We start from the raw sequence: 19,987 nt of genomic DNA, 5'->3' as shown, positions 1-19,987 counted from the left end.
GTTCTGTTCCCCTTCTCCCAAGGATGTTTGTGGCCAAATTTGGTTACAATCCATGCAGAACTCTAGGACAAGTAGCGTTTTATAGGATTTACCTTTATTTTCCCTATTGGGCCCCGCCCCTCCTGCCCCCGGGGGGTCAGAGCCAAAATTTATACAAGTCCTGTTCCCCTTCCCCCAAGGATGTTTGTGGCCAAATTTGGTTACAATTCATGCAGAACTCTATGACAAGTAGCGATTTACAGGAAATGTTGACGGACGGACGGACGACAGACTGACGGACGACGGACGGACGGACGAACGACGGACGCCGCGCCATGACATAAGCTCACTGGCCCTTCGGGCCAGTTGAGCTAAAAATACTAAATCGTCTGCTCCTGTTTTTAATAGTGAAAAAATACCATTTGTCAGCGGTGGAGCGTCTTTGAATTTTACAGACTCTTATAAATATGTAGAAGTCAAAGAGACCTAATATTATACCTGTATGCAGGGATTGAAGACTTTAAAAGTTTATTCATCTGAATGACCTTGACCTTCATTTATTGTCGCAGGGATCAAATAGGCTGAAATGTTTTAATGTGTCAATATTACACCTCGTTTAAATGAATTCATGACCTTGACCTTATTGAAATAGGCTCAATCATGAACGCCTTCTTGTTAACTAAAGAGCTTATGTCATGGCGCGGTGTCTGTTGTCAGTCTGTCTGTCGTCCGTCCGTCAACATTTCCTTTAAAACACTACTAGTCACAGAGTTCTGCATGGATTCTAACAAAATCTGGTCAGAAACATCCTTGGGGGAAGGGGAACAGAGTTTACATAGATTTTGGCTCTGACCCCCAGGGGGCAGGAGGGGCAGGGCCCAATAGGGGGAATAGAGGTAAATCCTTGAAATTACTACTTTTCATAGAGTTCTGCATGGATTCTAACCAAATTTGACTAGAAACATCCTAGGGGAAAGGGGAATAGAGTTTGTGCAAACTTTGGCTCTGACCCACCAGGGGCAGGAGGGGTGGGGCCCAATATGGGAAATAGAGGTAAATTCTTTAAATCGCAACTAGTCATAGAGTTCGGCATGGATTGTACCCTAATTTGGCCAGTAGCATCATTGGGTGAAAGGGAACAGATTTTGTATAAATTTTGGCTCTGACAACCCACCCCCCCCCCTGGGGGGGGGGGTAGAAGGGGTGGGGTCCCATAGGGGAAATAGAGGTAAATCCTTTAAATTGCTACTTGTCATAGATATTTGAATGAATTCTAATCAAATTTGGCCAGAAACATCCTTGGGGAAAGGGGAACAGAGTTTAATTGTTATAATTTTGGCTCTGACCCCCTGGGGACAGGAGGGGCAGGTCCAATAGGGGAAATAGAGGCAAATCATTTAAATCATTTCTTTTCATAGGGATCCACATGGATTGTAACCAAATTTGGTCAGAAACATCCTTGGGGGAAGGGGACCAGAGTTTGTATATATTTTGGCTCTGAACCCCCCGAGGGCAGGAGGGGCCGGGCCTGATAGGGGAAATAGAGGTAAATATTTAAATTCCTATAGAAAAGAAACAATGAACCTGTATTCAGAACATAACTTGGCATTACAAACCAGGTGAGTGATACAGGCCCTGTGGGCCTCTTGTTTTAGGGCTAGTACATATTGGTTTCCTGGTTGGAATTTGGCTGGTACCTAATACCCTATCTGCATTAGTTGTAGACCAGACATTAAGACTTACCATTGACATCTAGGTAGAAGTATTCCCCTCGGAAGTTGACAAGATAGATCCAAGATCTGTAACATTGTCCTTTGTGCAGTAATACATTGTCATAACTTAAGTATGCATATTTTCCACAATTTTCCATTCATTTGTATACCCGGGTATATAAATATTGACAAAATTAAACCCCAATCCAAAACTTGCTGGACGTTTAAAGGATATCAGATTATGTGGTTAGATTTGATTTTAATGCATTAAGTAGCTAGGCCTAAGGTCACTAAAGATGGCTTCAATTAAAAACACACATGGTTACAATTATTATGGTAGTACTTAGCAAATGGAAAGTTTTATCTTTGTTATCATGTACTTTCAGTCAGCATACATACTTAAGACTTAAAACTATAACTGCAATGGATACTTTATATTATAATACTATACTTGCTCAAGATAAATTAAGTTCCAAATTTCTAAAGTTTTTTAGATCGCCTGGCCCAAAGGGCTGGTTAGCTTATCATGTCTACTGCGGCGGGAATAGACTTTGTATATATTTTGGGTCTAAACCCCAAGGGCAGCCCTTTGGACCAGGTGAGCTTATGTATGGTGCAGCATCCGTCCATCAACATTTCCTTTAAATAGCTGCTTGTCATGGAGTTCTGCATGGATTCTAACCAAATTTGGCCAGAACAGCTATCCTTGGGGGAAGGGGGATAGAGTTTGTACAAATTTGGGCTCTGACACCCAGGGGGGCAGGAGGGGCGGGCCTAATAGGGGAAATAGAGGTAAATCTTTTAAATCGCTACTAGTCAGAGTTCTGAATGGAATGCAGATTGTTACCTAATTTTAACCTTAAGAAAGATCCTTGGGAGAAAGGGAACAGAATATGTATAAATTTTGGCTCTAGACCCAAGGAGGGTACTAGCTAGAGTTCTGCATGGATTCTTACCAAATTTGGCCAGAAACATCCTTGGGGGAAGGGGAACACCTAGAAAAGAAAAAATGAACTTGTATTCATAACATAACTTGTTATTACAAACCAAGTGTATCATAATAATTTGAGTCTAAGCTGTATATTTCAGGAGAATTATTCTGATTTCTTGCATGGATTTGGCGTTTATTTGTTATTTGCTTATGTCAATTAGCTACATTTCTGCTTGTATCAGACTCACTCCTCATGAATTCTAGTATCATTTTCAACCATTTTGATGTTTAGAGCTTAAAACATAACATTAAAACTGATGTGCCTAAAAAGGAACACGAACTTCAAAAACCAGTGACGATTCAAACCCACAATATTTCAAAATAACTTTATTCCTTCTTCTGAAAAAAATGTACGTTAACAATTATTCCAGGTAAAGGTCAACTAAGCAGTATTAGAATTACCTAAATAAATGGTCTTTATGACAAAATAACCTAATTTCATTGAGATTTACACCGCAGTTTCTTGTGATTAAATTGAATTGTTATTGTTTATTTATACATGTTTTTCCATGTGTCATGCTTGCACTATGTATACATTTGTATAGATCTGTGAAGTGATATCCATTTTCTGTCCTATTTTCCCCTTTTCTATCTCTTATGTTAATTGTTAATTTATTAGTTTATATACATGTTCCATCCCTCTTCATACCCTTATCCCACTTAACCTCCTTCCCCCCTCCCCATCTGTTTTTTTCTTACCCCCCTGCCCCCTTTTCATAAATAATAAAAAAAACCAATGTAATTTCTAGTGTATGAGAGGAAAATGCCAGAATGGAAGGAAATTGTAGTAATGTGCATGTATATGTGGCAAATGTAGTCTTTGTTAAAACATTGTTTGGAAAATCAAAAATTAAAGAAAAAAAAAAAAAAGAATTGTTATTGTTAACCACTTTTAGTTGCTTTATTATAAAATTGTCAGCAAAATATCCACAATTTCAGGAAACAGCGTATAACATTGCATACATCTGTTATTTTATATTTTGGAATAATCACTGTTTCACATACTTGCTTACCATACCATTTTTAGGTCACCTGAGACGAAGGCTCAAGTGACCTATTCCAATCGCCTTTTGTCCGTCGTCGTGCATCGTATGTCCGTAAACAATTTACATTTTCAACTTCTTCTCCAAAACTGCTGAAGCAATTTCAATGAAATTTTGCACAAACCTTCTAAGGCATAAGGCCAATCCAAATTGTGAATTATATGGTCCCCACCCCCCGGGGGCTGTGGGAGGGGCCAAAAGGGGTAAAATTGAGTAAAATTTCAAAAATCTTCTTCTCTACTCACAGATGTGGTAGAATCAAATACTCTTCATAGATAGAAAGGTCTTAAGGTCCTTTACAAAAATTGTGAATTATATAACCCTGGGGTCTCTAGTTTCACCCTGGGGAGGGGGGTTAAGTTTACTATAGTTTATATTGGGAAAACACATTTTTGCTCATTATTTGGTCATTTGTAATAGGAAATGAGTCAAATGTAGTCAGAATTATTAGTATGAGATGGCCATTTAATCCTATTAACAAATTTTCTATGACTGACCCCCAGGGGCCTTAGGGGCGGGGTCAAAAGGGGTCAAATAGGCTAAAACTTCAAAAATCTTCTTCTGAAATTCTGGAAATGGTAGAATCAAATACTTTTCATAAATAGAAAGGTCTTAAGGTCCTTTACAAAAATTGTGAATTATATAACCCTGGGCTCTCACGTTTCCCCCTGGGGAGGGGGTCAAGTTTACTATAGTTTATATAGGGAAAACACATTTATGAGCATTTTTTGCTCAATTTTTATTGGAAACGGGTCTAACTAGGTTAGAATTATTAGCCTGAGATAGCATTTTAATATCATATCCACATTGGTCTTGGCCGACCCCCTGGGGGCAAAGGAGTGGGGCTAAAAAAGGGTCAAATAGACTAAAACTTCAAAAATCTTCTTCTGAAATTCTGGAAATGGTAGAATCAAATACTTTTCATAAATAGAAAGGTCTTAAGGTCTTTAACAAAAATTGTGAATTATATGATCCTGGACTCTCACGTTTCCCCCTGGGGAGGGGGTCAAGTTTACTATAGTTTATATAGGGAAAACACATTTATGAGCATTTTTTGCTCAATTTTTATTGGAAACGGGTCTAACTAGGTTAGAATTATTAGCCTGAGATAGCATTTTAATATCATATCCATATTGGTCCAGGCCGACCCCCTGGGGGCAGAGGGGCGGGGCCAAAAAAGGTCAAATAGGCTAAAACTTCAAAAATATTCTTTTAACATTCTGGAAATGGTATAATCAAATACACTTTATAGATGAAAAGATCTTAAAGTTGGTTTATAAAAATTGTAAATTTTATAACCCTGGGGTCTCACGTTTCCCCTTGGGGAGGGGGTCAAGTTTACTATAGTTTATATAGGAAAAACACTTTAATGAGCATTTTTTGCTCAATTTTCATAGGAAAGGAGTCAAACTTGGTTAGAATTATTAGCCTGAGATAGCATTTTAATATCATATCCACATTGGTCCTGACCGACCCCCTGGGGGCAGAGGGGCGGGGCCAAAAAAGGTCAAATAGGCTAAAACTTCAAAAATATTCTTTTAACATTCTGGAAATGGTATAATCAAATACACTTTATAGATGAAAAGGTCTTAAAGTTTGTTTATAAAAATTGTAAATTATATGACCCTGGGGTCTCACGTTTCCCCTTGGGGAGGGGGTCAAGTTTACTTTAGTTTATATAGGAAAAACACATTAATGAGCATTGTTTGCTCAATTTTCATAGGAAAGGAGTCAAACTTGGTTAGAATTATTAGCCTGAGATAGCATTTTAATATCATATCCACATTGGTCTTGGCCGACCCCCTGGGGGCAGAGGGGCGGGGCTAAAAAAGGGTCAAATAGGCTAAAACTTCAAAAATCTTCTAAAATTCTGGATATAGTAGAATCAAATAATTATAGATAGAAAGGTCTTAAGGTGTTTTATAAAAAATTGTGAATTATATGACCTTGAGGTCTCGCGTTACCCCTGAGGAGGGGTCAAGTTTACTTTAGTTTATATAGGAAAAACATATTTGTGAACATTATTTGCCCAATTTTCGTAGGAAATTAATCAACCTTGATTAGAATTATTAGCCTAAGATATAGCATTTTCACATCCATATCCGTCCTCGATGACCCCCTGGGACCAGAGGGGCAGGACCAAACAGGGTCAAAATGATTAAAATTTCAAAAAATACCTCTAAGTTCACAGGTTTGATGGAAGCAAATACTAAATCACTGAACAACTTCAAGGCCCAGCTTATAGTGTTTATATGTCTGTAATTTGTTTCATTATTTGTTTCATTATATATTCTAACTCAGGTGACCGTTAAGGCCCATGGGCCTTGTCTTCTTCTTGCTTCAATACTCTCATGTGGTTTAATACAGTTCAGGATTTGTCCATTTCTGTTCACAAACTGGTATAAATCAGCTTTCCAAAGTAACTAGTCGATACACACCAGACCGGTGATCTTTCAAACTTTACATTAAAATATTTCAGGTACATATGGTCACAGCATCTATATTATTAATTTCATGATCCATCATGGGTTACGTCCCCTTGCATCAACATTACGTTAGGGGTCACGTTCTGGTGACCTTTCAAATATGCCAATCAAATTGTTTCTTCCTGATCGTTTCATGAACATTCCTTAAATTCAAGGATTTCCTTTCCTTAACTTTTAAATTCTGCATAGGAAAGCATTACAGATTTTTTTTTAACTTAAGATTTCCTATGGAGAAGTCTAAGTTAAGGAAAGTTTGAGATACTGGTACCTGAGAATCTTGGAAGTGAATCTCAACGGACTAGATTGTCTAGTTGGGAAAAGATGTCGGAATTATTTTTTTTGTGTACGAAGTCAATTCGCCCAAAGAGCACAACAAAGTCAAAGCCAATTGCCTAATCTTTGAATAAGTGTATAATTAGCATTGAATTGTTGGTAAAGACTATGATGCGAATTTGGCATAATTCTAAATTTAAAACGGACATGGTTAATTTTCTGATCATTCATGTTAGGCCATACAAAAAATATTTGTGTTTCCGGTAACCCGACCAACTCTATAAAATTAGAGCCTACTCAAAAACTTTTTATCAGTTTTGTCCTCAAGCAAACAAATAACAACCTCAATTTTGTTTGGTTTTGCACAAAATTAGGAATGTGGGTACAAATGCGGTAAATTTAAGACACTAATAATAACCGGGAAATCAAATCCATGGTTTATATAAGGTTGAATAAAGTCTATTTCAGTTTTTTTACTGCAAGAAACTGGGATGAAGAGGAAAAATAATGTATATAAAAAAATTCAAGGGTGTTACCAGAAACAAGAATATTTTTTTATTTGGCCTTAACCTGACCCTGATCAGAACCTGCAGCTCGTTTGCTGCTTTAACTCACTGCAATTAAAGACAACATAATCAAATTGATGTTGAAATGGTCATTTATTTGATGACGTAGTTATCATCAAAAATTGGTTGTCATACAAGTATTGTAATCGCATTACGTTATAAATGAGAAACAGCAAAGATGGGGTTCAAATCTTGCCATCTTGCTGATACAAGATATATCGTGTACATGTATTCATGACCAGGGCTAAAAACCAGAGATAAAACTGTAACACAGAAAAAACTCTGGAAAACTTTCTGAAAATAGTGAAACATAAAAAGTTATCTTGCTGATACAAGATATATCGTGTACATGTTTTCATGACCAGGGCTAAAAACCAGAGATAAAACTGTAACACAGAAAAAACTCTGGAAAACTTTCTGAAAATAGTGAAACATAAAAAGTTGTCATACACAAAGAAAAATATGTAGTACATGCATATAGAAATATAAATGAGAAGCAGCAAAGATGGGGTATAACATACATTTTGCCATCTTGCTGATACAAGGATATATTACTCTTGTATTCATATCCAGGATTAAAAACCAGAGAAAAAACTGTAATACAGAGAGAAAAAAACTCTGGAAAACTTTTCTGACAATAGTGTAACCACAAAAGTTGTCGCACACAAAGACAAAACTAATTCAGTAAACACATATAGTAAGCACTTCCTAAATATATATAAACTAGCATTAAATTAGGACGCGGGTCATAAGTGTGGGTTAATAAGTAATGAAATTAAAATACAAATTTCTTAATCACCGTACAATGGCTTTTTCTTGAAAAGTTATCTGCAGACTGGGAAGTGACAATGCCCCCCACATGCGGTATATGTAGACACATTGATACAATATAATCTTTTGTATTGATGTCCGAAATAAAAAACCAGAGATAAAACTGTGATACAGAAAAAAAACCTCTGGAAAACCTTCTGACATTAGTGTAACGACAAAAGTTGTCATACACAAAGACAAAAATATGAAGTACATACATATAGATATATAAATGAAAAGCAGCAAAGATGGAGTACAAATCTTTCTGATACAATGATATATCACTTTTGTATTCATGTCCAGGGTTAAAAACCAGAGATAAAACTGTAATACAGAAAAAAAACTCTGGAAAACCCGACAATAGTTTACCATATAATAGAGAAGCAGCAAATATGGGGTACAAATCTTGCTGATTCAATGATACAATACACTTGTATTCATGTCTGAGGTTTTAAAACCAGAGATAAAAAACTGCAATACAGAAAAAAAACTCTGGAAATCATGACAATAGTTTACCATATAAAAGAGAGGCAGCAAATATGGGGTACAAATCTTGCTGATACAATTATACTCTTGTATTCATGTCTGAGGGTTAAAAACTAGAGATAAAACTGTAATTAATACAGAAAAAAACTCTAGAAAACCTTCTGACAATAGTGTTACCTAAAAACTTGCAATTATGCAGTACATACATGTACATATAGAAAACCCTTAGATATAAATGGGATGGGAGTCATTAGGGGAAGGGGGTGGGGGGGGTGGGTATTAAATAATTAATAAGTTATGTTGGTAAATTTCATAATCACTGTACACTGGTTATCTCGTTTTCAGATTTCATTGGTCAAATAATCTGCCGCTGATAATATAATATTGTATCTAGTATTCATTCATGTCCAAGGTTAAAAACCAGAGATAAAAAACTGTAACACAGGAAAATAAACCACCTCTAGAAAAACTTGACAATAGTGTAACCTATAAACTTGTCATACATAAAGACAAAAAATGCACATATATATGGGTGGGTTATTAAACAACAAGTGTTGGAATTAATATATATTTCCTAATTTAGCCGTACAATGGATACTCTTGAAAAGTTATCTGCAGGCTGAGACAAGCGGGGCCCTTTGATTGATGGATTGGGCTTAACGTTCTTGTTCGGCCCTTAAAAATGAGCAGTACCTGACATGTAGTCAGATTTCATTGGTCAAATAATCTGCCACTGAAACTTTAACTGACCAGTGATTAAGTGCAGGATTCAAGGTTTATTTATTCTCTCTGACTCATAAAAGTATGTAAGAAGTCAAATTTTTGTAATAAATATGTGATATATGGCATAAAGCAATCAAAATATTAGTGCTCTTAGCATATATACATGTACATATATAATTGAAAAGTAATCAAGAGCACTTAACAGGTAATGAATTAGGTCAGAAAGGCCACTTGATAAAGATTGATTTTGAATTAGTTTACATAAATTTTCTAAGAATCTGCCATTTGTATCTAGGTTTTACCATTAAATATATTGAACTTTCCTTGCATTAGTTCTTGACTTGAATAAGTATTAGTGCATTTATTTTAGAATAAGATTTATTTCTTAAAACATTACTGATTCCTGTGCTCATTTTAAAAAGATAAAATATATTGCCAATGTTGATTTACATAAATTACAATTTCTCTCATTTTGCAGAATACGAAACTATCTTCGATTCATGATTCTTCGTGTAGATTAATATAAGCGGTTCTAAATGTATACATAATTTTGCTATCATTTCATTAAGTTCTAATAAAATACTTTACTATGTCAAACTGTGTCAATATCATCATACAGTTTCTGAATAAATTGATGAATTGATCTTAAATTCATCTTTTGTAAACTAGCTATTTGATTATATATACAGTGTATTCAAACATTACTTTAAGTCAGCTCTGGATAAATATAACATCTTTAACATGTGACATTTTAAAAGAATTTACAAAAGTTAATTTAAAAGAATTTACAAAAGGATCTAATATCTTTAACATGTGACATTAATTTAAAAGAGTTTACAAAAGTTAATTGATCTAATATCTTTAACATGTGACATTAATTAAAAGAATTTACAAAAGTTACTTGATCATTTACTTAATGTTATAAGGTTGTGCAAAACATAATTCTGTATTTTATTTCAATAGCAAGCTCGCCAAAGAGCATGAAATTGTTTGTACACTTTCTTAATTTAAGGATGCCTTTACAAAATTGCAAATGTCTTTTTCTATAACATTTGTATTTTCAAATCTTCACACTTTGTATGGATACATTTTCAAAAGAACTGGCATTACAAGTGAATTGAATATCAACAGGAATAGATAAGTTTCTTTTAGATAGCAAATAGATTTACTTGCTTTTTCGGCAGTTTCCTTGCTTTAAAAAAGCTAACATCAAAATAAAAAATGTATATATACCTCGATATGTATACCCTTCTAATAAATCTAATTCTGTATTAAATAATATACCTAGATATGTATACCCTTCTAATAAATCTAATTCTGTATTAAATAATATACCTAGATATGTATACCCTTCTAATAAATCTAATTCTGTATTAGATAATGTACCTAGATATGTATACCCTTCTAATAAATCTAATTCTGTATTAGATAATGTACCTAGATATGTATACCCTTCTAATAAATCTAATTCTGTATTAAATAATATACCTTATGTATACCCTTCTAATAAATCTAATTCTGTATTAAATAATATACCTAGATATGTATACCCTTCTAATAAATCTAATTCTGTATTAAATAATATACCTAGATATGTATACCCTTCTAATAAATCTAATTTTGTATTAGATAATATACCTAGATATGTATACCCTTCTAATAAATCTAATTCTGTATTAAATAATTGAAGTTGTTGGACTGATTTACAATTTGAGAATATTATGATTGTTCCCCTCGATTAAAGATGCTTCACCGCCGACAGAGCATAAATGATGTTCATCATTTGAACAATAATTTGTAATTAATCCTGTCTATTCATGCCTAATTAACACAAAAAATAATATAAAATAATTTATTTCGCCTTAAGTGCTTGCGCAATCAGTACTTCATTCCATATAGGATAAAGTGCCACAGAATTTTTTCGGGATACAATTAATTATTTTTCATATTTTTAACTTGAAGTAAAATTAAAAGCTCAAACTTTTCAAAGGTGGTAATGGTGTGAAGTAAGTAACTTTTGTAACTGAAGAAAAATACTAAATCGTCTGCTTCTGTTTTTGATAGTGAAAAAATACCATTTGTCAGCGGTGGAGCATCTTTAAATAGGATTTGACGTTTGAATCTATTTGATGTTGATAAAATGATAATTCATTAATGATCTTATTAAAATGATAATTTATCAATTGGTTAAATGATAATTTATTGATGACATAATTATAAAAAATTGGTTGTCATACAAGTGTTGTAATTGCTTTACATTTCTATTCAGCATTATAAATGAGAAGCAGCAAAGATGGGGTTCAAATCTTACTCATAAAATGTACAATGATAAAATACTCATGTATTCATGTCCAAGGTTAAAAACCAGAGATAAGACCAACATAGTAAAAACTCTGGAAAACCTTCTGACAATATTGTAACAGAAAACATTGTCACACCAGAAACATATGTTTTTGTTGACGTAAGATGGACCTCTGGTTTAGACATTAAAGGCATTTTCCCTCGGCTAACTTTAATTCATAGTTTTGCATCAATACAAAGATTAAACATATCATGGTCATGATTTTTGAAAGCATGAAAATAAGAAAATTATACTTTAATTTTAGACAGTCAGACATTCAAAACTGGAAGTGCATTTTGTGTTACATTATAGTATGTAAGTTAAAATGTTATTTTTTTTATTTCTAAAGTCTACTAAAACTATCTGAAAATTATTGAACTTTTATAACATATCAAAGTTATTCTCCTATATTTACTATTTAAGAGCATATCTAAAGAGCATATATATCGTTAGCCTATACAGAAGTGCATCTGCCAATCTAAAAATGGCCCATATATATGTTTCTGGTCACACAAAGACAAAAAATGCAATACATACATAGAAAACTCGTGATTTTTGTAGACACTTGATGATTCTTAACAGATGCATAAGTGCTTTAATTCTTTTGAAACCATACATAAAAATGATATTGGTCAAGGAAGTAATATCAACAGTTATTTTCCATATAACACTGGATCCTTATAGACAAAGGGACAGATCGCCTTGAAAATTCAACAATCTTTTGTCCACACTGTTAGAATTACTTATTTGCCCCATATAAAAATGATATACAATGTACACGTATTTGTTTCAAAATAAAATTCATAAATTCCATAATTTTGATTTTTTGTTCACTTACGTACTGATGACATCTACAGTACCTGTAGGTCACTTATGTACTGGTGACATCTACAGTACCTGTAGGTGATATTTAGAAATAAAGTGAGATAACTCCTTAATTGAATTTGTTATCAACGACAAATTAAGACAGTATAGTTTCAAATTGATCTATCTTACTAAATCTTATTCCATATCATATTGATTTTTCAATGATTATTTTATTACCACACTTTTTTCAATGCTATTTTCTGGTCTACAAGGCAGATGGTCATAACAGCTCAAGCCAGTATGTGTTGAAGGACAATATTTTCAAAAATGAAAAAATATAATTTTTGAAGTTTATCTTAAAATCATTGACTAAAGAATATAGAAATTAAGTCCTTTGGAGTGAGAATGTGAATTAGTAGTTTTAGTGATAGGGTCAGATCGTACGCGCCTCCCACGTCAGTCCCGTCTAGTCGTTTGTGTCCTGTCAGTTGGGAGGTTTTTCGTCAATGTCTTGCAGAGTGAGTAAAAGGATTAAAGAACTTTACTTTTCTATATTCATTAATTGAATAATATAAAATGAAATTTGGAAAAAAAAGAAATTACCCAAAAACAGGACACACAATGACAATTTTTCCAAAGATTATGACCAAGAATTATTTTTCAAAACATACTTGTTATTGCAAGAGCAAAAAATGACCCTTCTGGCCTTCATAGACTAAAACATAACATTACTAAATGTGTCATTTTTAGAATATGAAATTCTGAATTATTTGGAAAATATAAGTCAATGTAATTTGAAATCAGAGACAAGAATTTGAATTTTTTATCTTCGGTTGTGCAATGTTAGATTTTTTAGAATAAATAGATGTAATTATAATGTATATTCTTAACCTTAAGACTTTATTTTCAAATGATGGGAGGTTTCTGTTTTGATGAAAAAAAGGCATTCGTCTTTTATAAGAATAAACGCGCTAAAAATCTTTTGTCTCCCTTGACACTAGTTCACTAGGTAAGTCTCTTTATCAAAAATAGTTCTCCTTCTACCATCATACTGATATGATCTAGTTGCTAAAAACATAAAGATGATCCACCGCTGACATACAGTATTTTTTCTCTATCAAAAACAGGAGCAGATGAATTAGTATTTTTCTTCAGTTACAAAAGTTACTTACACAATTACCACCATTGAAAAGTTTGAGCTTCTTTTTTATTTCAATAGAAAAATATTAAAAATACTCAATTTTGTCCCGAAAGAAATCCATGGCGCTTAAATAATGCCCTATATCGAATGAAGTATTGATTTCGCATGTACCAAAAGCAAAATAAATGATTTAATATGTATTTTTGTATTAGAGACATACATTATTAACATCATTAACTATCATTTACCGTTCAAATAATAATGGGTATCGTTTATGCTCTGTCGGCGGTGGAACATCCCAGAGTAACAAAATTCAATGAAATATTTCGTAAATGATTTTGGCACTAGTGTGAAAACTTTTTTTATTAAATCGATCCTGGTATTAAGGATCTGCTCTGGTTAAAAGTAAAATTTGTCTGACTATACAAACGATAATCTAAAGCAATATTTTGCAAATTAGTTGTCTGATAAGTTTAATATTCATGAAATTGACAAAACCAAAGTTTGTTTTAAAGCAAAAATAATAACACACTGTCAACCCATATTTTTGCTCAGAACAGCTGTGTATGTCCCCCCTACCCCCTAAATTTTGAAGATGAAAATACCTCGTTTTTGCCAGATTGAACGCTTCCCAGAAAAAGTTCTGATGACTGACTTTTTGCAGCTCAAAGTTGTTTCTAAAACCATCATAAAAACAGGGGGTCAGTGTGTTTGATGTTTTGTCCAATTACAAAATGTGTTATTTTTCAGCTTTTCTTGTAAAAAATTAAAAGAAGTTGATCTTTCACTAAAATGTAAAAAATAAAGACCAATATGTTATAATCCCCCCCTTAAATGCTTATCATTGACATCTCAGTGATCATAACAAAACGATTTACAGCAAAAATTAACTCAATGTATCTAAAACTGTTGTTGCACTGACAAGTTAAGTAAAACTATTGAAGCTAACAAGGTGAAATTTCACCTCTCTACAAATTTAAAATGTAAAAAATGCACGTTTTCAAAATGGCCGCCAAATCAAACTCATATATGAAAAATTTACAACAAAAAGAAGTCCACTTCGTAACATATTTTTATATAGCAACTTGCTACAAATTAAATGGTGAAAATTAGTTTTTAAAAATCTTTAATTAAAGATGAATCGAGACTTCAACGAGACGGAAACCTCACCAGAGCAGATCCATTAGTGGTATTCAGTTCGTATTGATAGTGTGTATAACTCAAGTATTGACCTTAAAGTTTAATAATTCATTAACATCTTTATCTCTCTTTAATGAGTGAAAAAAAGAAATTGACTTTGATTTAATTTACTAAATTTCATAACAGTACCTGAATGGAAAGGTACCGGTATCTGCCAATCACTATTTATCAGGGATCATCTGCCATCGGGTGTCACTATCCTGATAATTGACACTATCTTGATGGTATCACTATCGAACATTTTGGATTGTCAACAGGAGTCACCAGACTTCCTTCTTTTGAGATGAGATAAGAGCCAGGCACCAAATGAGGTGCGCAGATACTGGAGTTGCCATTCGGGTTGTCACTATCCTGGTGGTTGTTACGATCCAATGGTGTCACTATCTTCATGGTTGTCAAATTCCTGATGGTTATGGCTATGGGTTCGAATCCCATGTGGGGCAGTTGCCAGGTACTGACCACTGGCCGGTGATTTTTCCCCGGGTACTCCGGCTTTCCTCCACCAACAAACCTGGCACGTCCTTACATGACCCTGGCTGTTACTATTCTGATGGTTAATTGCCACTAACCTCATGGTGGTCACTATCCTGACGGATGTCACTAACTTGATGGTATCACTTTTCTCCGATGCCTACTGTTTTGGGTTTGCCAACAAGAGTCGCCAAACTAAAACTTCCTTGTCTTGGATTGAACAGCCAATGAGTCCAGTGCCTTGCAGAACCCCAAAAGTGGTCAAGATACTGCAGCTGTCATTGGAGAGAAATAGTGAAATCATTCAGTAAAGTGGAAATCATGATATGACATGTTTATAGTTTCTTTTAAAGATTGCGGTTACAAAATTCCACTAATAAAAGATAGCTGCATGTTAGCTACTTGGCAGACATATTTTCCCAAAATTACTACTCAACAAGGGTACTAGGGAAACATATATACAGATAGTATGTTGATTCGAAATAACATGAGCAATAAAACTGCAATTTAACTTTACAATTAGATGTAAGCTTTACACATGAGGTTTTATAGTAAATGTACCTGTTTGGAGCTCTGCTAATCACTAATGGTCACCATCACGGAACGTCTGCCATCGGGCATCACTATCCTGATGGTTGTCATTTTTTTGATGGTGTCACTATAATCCTGATGGTTGTCATTTTTTTGATGGTGTCACTATAATCCTGATGGTTGTCATTTTTTTGATGGTGTCACTATAATCCTGATGGTTGTCGATATACTGGTTGTCACTATCATGGTGATCATCACAATCCTAAGATGCCAATTATTTTGAATTGCCAACAACAGTTACAATAATAAAACTTCCTTTTCTTGGGGGTGAACAGCCACTTAGAAGAGTTATGAACCTTGTAGATCACCAAAAGATACTGCAGCTGCCATTTGGGGAGAAAAAGTGAAATCAGTTAGTTTGGTGAAAAACATATGATCTGATTGAACCCAGTGGTTACAAACTTAACTATTCAAATTCAAATTAGCTGTCTGTTAGCTATTTTAGACATATGAGCCCCAATATGCAATGTGCTCAACAAGGGTACTAGGGAAACCTTTATTCTTGCATGAAAATTGAGAGAGATCCCTTTGTAGTTTTGATAAATTATCAATGGACACAAGAATTCCACGGAAGTGGATGTGTCGCCTGCACAGCATCACAAAAATAGTTATTTACAGTTGAAAATATTGTTAATTATTAGGTGAAGTTATCAAGTCCCGTAACTCTTGCAAATATGGATGGATTTGGACCAGTATCAAACCACTTCCAGATCTTATTAACCAATATACCAAAGGAGAAGGTACGTTAAGACTCGAATATGGCCTCAAAATTAATTCTCCTGTAAAGAACAACATATTTTGCCATATAACAGCTGAATACATTTGCTAACACATTACATCTCGAAAATATCCCGCATGTGCCAATTATGTTCACTATGACGTCATCAACATGCAGTTTCCCGCCATTTTTCACAAAAATCCTTGAAAAATCATACTTTTTGAGTGGTTTTCTCTAAAAATGAATGTGGCCGCCTTCGTGGAGCAGAAAGAGATTTTCACACGTTGTGTATCGTGTATTTACGCATATCCATGCAAAATTTAAAGTTGCTCCAAGGTGGCGGCCAAATTCATTTCAAGCCTTTTCTAACCTAAAGATGATGAATTTCTAGCAAAATTTGGCGAGAAGAGGAAAATCATCAATTTGATGACGTCATAGGTGGGACACATCGTGTACATGGTTATAAAAAATATGTTTTAATGAATGGCAAGTATGAGAGTATTTATTGATATGAAATAGATGGGGATCAGAGTTATTTTTTTCGGCCTGAAAAATTAAGGCCAAATACTGGTCCTATCATATCTACTCCTTTGGTTGAAATTGGACAATACCAAAGTTATCAAGTGAAAACCATGGATTTATCTGTTTTGACAATTTTAAAGTCCCATTACTCTTGACAATATTGATGGATTTTGACAATTATTGAACTCATCCGAGATCACATTGATAAAAAGCAATATACCAAATGGTTGAAATTAGACAATAAATACTAAAGCTATTGAGTGGAAACCATGGATTTATCTATTTTGACAATTTTAAGGTCCCGTAACTCTTGTAAATATTGACAGATTTTGACAATTATCGAACTCGTCTGAGATCTTATCGATATAAAGCAATGAACCTTTGATTGAAATCGGACATTAAATATTTAAGTTATCGCACAGAAACCATTTCCCAGACGACGACAGTGCAGACATAGTGATACCTAAGTATTTCCGAACGGACACTGGTCCAAGGATAAAAGATAATTTGAATGACCCACCACTTGATGGTGATGGGCACAAAATACACACATGCAGTTGCAATAACACTGTAGTTTAATTTTACAATTCAATTATAGCTTTTTTTAATATAAGTTTTTAATAGTAAATGTACCTGAATGGAGCTCTGCTAATCACTACTAGTCACCATTACGTCTGCCATCGGGTGTCATTATTCTGATGGTTCTCAATATTGATGGTTGTCACTATCCTGGTGGTTGTCTCTATCCTGATGGTTGTCACTGTCCTGATTGAATCACTATCCTGGTCCAGATGCTCTGCTAAGCATTATGGGTCGCTATCAAAGAACGTTTTCTATCTAGTGTCACTGTCCTGATGGTTGTCGCATATCTTCATGGTATCACTATCCTGGTGGTTGTCTCTATCCTGATGGTTGTCACTGTCCTGATTGAATCACTATCCTGGTCCAGATGCTCTGCTAAGCATTATGGGTCGCTATCAAAGAACGTTTGCTATCTGGTGTCACTGTCCTGATGGTTGTCGCATATCTTCATGGTATCACTATCCTGAAAAATATGAAAATATTTGAAATTATTATGACATCAGGATCATGTCATGTATTGCCATTGTGAATTTTTTTATTTACAATATTTACATTTTTATTTACAATATTAACTTTTTTTTTTTTTTTTTTTTTTTTTTTTTTTTTTTTTTTTTTTTTTTTTTTTTTTTTTTTTTTTTTTTTTTTTTTTTTTTTTTTTTTTTTTTTTTTTTTTTTTTTTTTTTTTTTTTTTTTTTTTTTTTTCATTTTTCATAAAAACACAATTTTAATACCCCAGAACATTTATACATTTGAAAGCTGCCAAGGTTGGGGCCTTGGGGTCAGCCTTTTAAATATAAACAGATGTCCCCTCACAGGGGGGCTTTCATTCGTCACACGTTAACACTAACGATCTTTCTAACTAACTTTCTTTCTAACTTTCTTACAAACTTTCTTAGAAACATTTTTTCAAACTTTCATAAGCTTTCTTACAAACTTTCATCAACTTTCTTACAAACTTCCTTACAAACTTTCTTTCTAACTTTCTTACAAACTTTCTTACAAACTTTCTTACAAACTTTCTTTCTAACTTTCTTACAAACTTTCTTTCTAACTTTCTTACAAACTTTCTTACAAACTTTCTTTCTAACTTTCTTACAAACTTTCTTACAAACTTTCTTTCTAACTTTCTTACAAACTTTCTTACAAACTTTCTTACGAACTTTCTTTCCAACTTTCTTACAAACTTTCTTACAAACTTTCTTACAAACTTTCTTTCTAACTTTCTTTCTAACTTTCTTACAAACTTTCTTTCTAACTTTCTTACAAACTTTCTTACAAACTTTCTTTCTAACTTTCTTACAAACTTTCTTTCTAACTTTCTTACAAACTTTCTTACAAACTTTCTTTCTAACTTTCTTTCTAACTTTCTTACAAACTTTCTTACAAACTTTCTTTCTAACTTTCTTACAAACTTTCTTACAAACTTTCTTACAAACTTTCTTTCTAGCTTTCATTCCTTTTATTACATACAATTTAATTCTACAACTTCTCTACCTGTTGTCCTGGATTTAGATGGCATTGTGCAGGAACGGGGAGGGAGGGGGATGCAAGGGCAAATGGTTACTTTAGATACCTTAGATACTTAAATGTGATACTTTATAAGGTCGACCTGAAAGGTCAGGATAACCTAACAATTTCGCAGAAACTTGCCTAAATTTCCAATATGGTCCCAACCAAGTGTTTTTTTCCGGGCCTATGCAAAATCCAAGATGGCCACTACAGTGTCCATTATTTAAAACTACTTCTACTAGTATGATTTAGTAATACTTGTCTGAAATTATCCGGACATGATTTCAAACATATGCTATTTTTTGGATTGATCCGAAATCAAAGATGCCTACCCTGACCACCATCTTCTATCTATCAACGCAACATGTCTAAAACGATCCTGACATTGTCCTTACCAAGTGTACTTTAAAATAAATTTTGAACGATGGGCACAAAAATTGCCATCTTGTAAAAAAAATTCTTTTCCTTTTTCAATGGAGCCAAGGTTGTTAAATGACTTTATGGTCTCCTGTATTTTAATTAGGGACCTTTCACCTTTTGATGACCAGTTCAAATCCCACGTGGGGCAGTTACCTGGCACTCATTGCTGGTCAACGGCATTTCTTCACCGATGACCCTGGCTGTTAATTTGGTCAACTGCAAGTGTACATATAGAAAGTAGCGGTTAGAATGTTATTTACTAAATGCGTGCTTAATTGTGCTAGGGTATATGGGTAGGGTAATGTGAGTATTGTTAGGGACAGGGACGAAATATTCCTATTAACTACTTTCTGTACACTTCAGTTGAGTCAAAATTAAAGCATTGCAGTCGTATCACTGCAAGTGTTCAGTGTCCTCAAAATCTTAAGTTATACCTCAAATAACAATAATTGGGTCACTGCAAATGGTCAGTATCCTCAAAATCCTGTGATTTACCAAGTATTGCAGTCGTATCACTGCAAGTGGTCAGTGTCCTAAAATCCTGTATTTACCAATTTGGTCATGCAAGTGGTCAGTATCCTCAAATCCGTGATTTACAAGTATTGCAGTCGTATCA

General features: G+C 33.9%; 1 long non-coding RNA gene across 1 annotated transcript; it reads right to left on the bottom strand.

The window, feature by feature from the left end:
- Window positions 1-9,902: 9,902 nt before the first annotated feature.
- Window positions 9,903-18,512, bottom strand: LOC138311863 (uncharacterized). Its single transcript, XR_011206770.1, has 3 exons — window positions 17,494-18,512; window positions 15,591-15,943; window positions 9,903-15,304 (listed from the first exon to the last, which is right to left on the bottom strand). It is a non-coding gene; the product is annotated as an uncharacterized lncRNA (long non-coding RNA).
- Between the last annotated feature and the right edge of the window lie 1,475 nt (window positions 18,513-19,987).

Source organism: Argopecten irradians, unplaced genomic scaffold (assembly GCF_041381155.1).
Source record: "Argopecten irradians isolate NY unplaced genomic scaffold, Ai_NY scaffold_0139, whole genome shotgun sequence".
In the NCBI taxonomy this organism is placed as follows: domain Eukaryota; kingdom Metazoa; phylum Mollusca; class Bivalvia; order Pectinida; family Pectinidae; genus Argopecten; species Argopecten irradians.
This window is presented reverse-complemented; position numbering and strand designations above follow the sequence as displayed.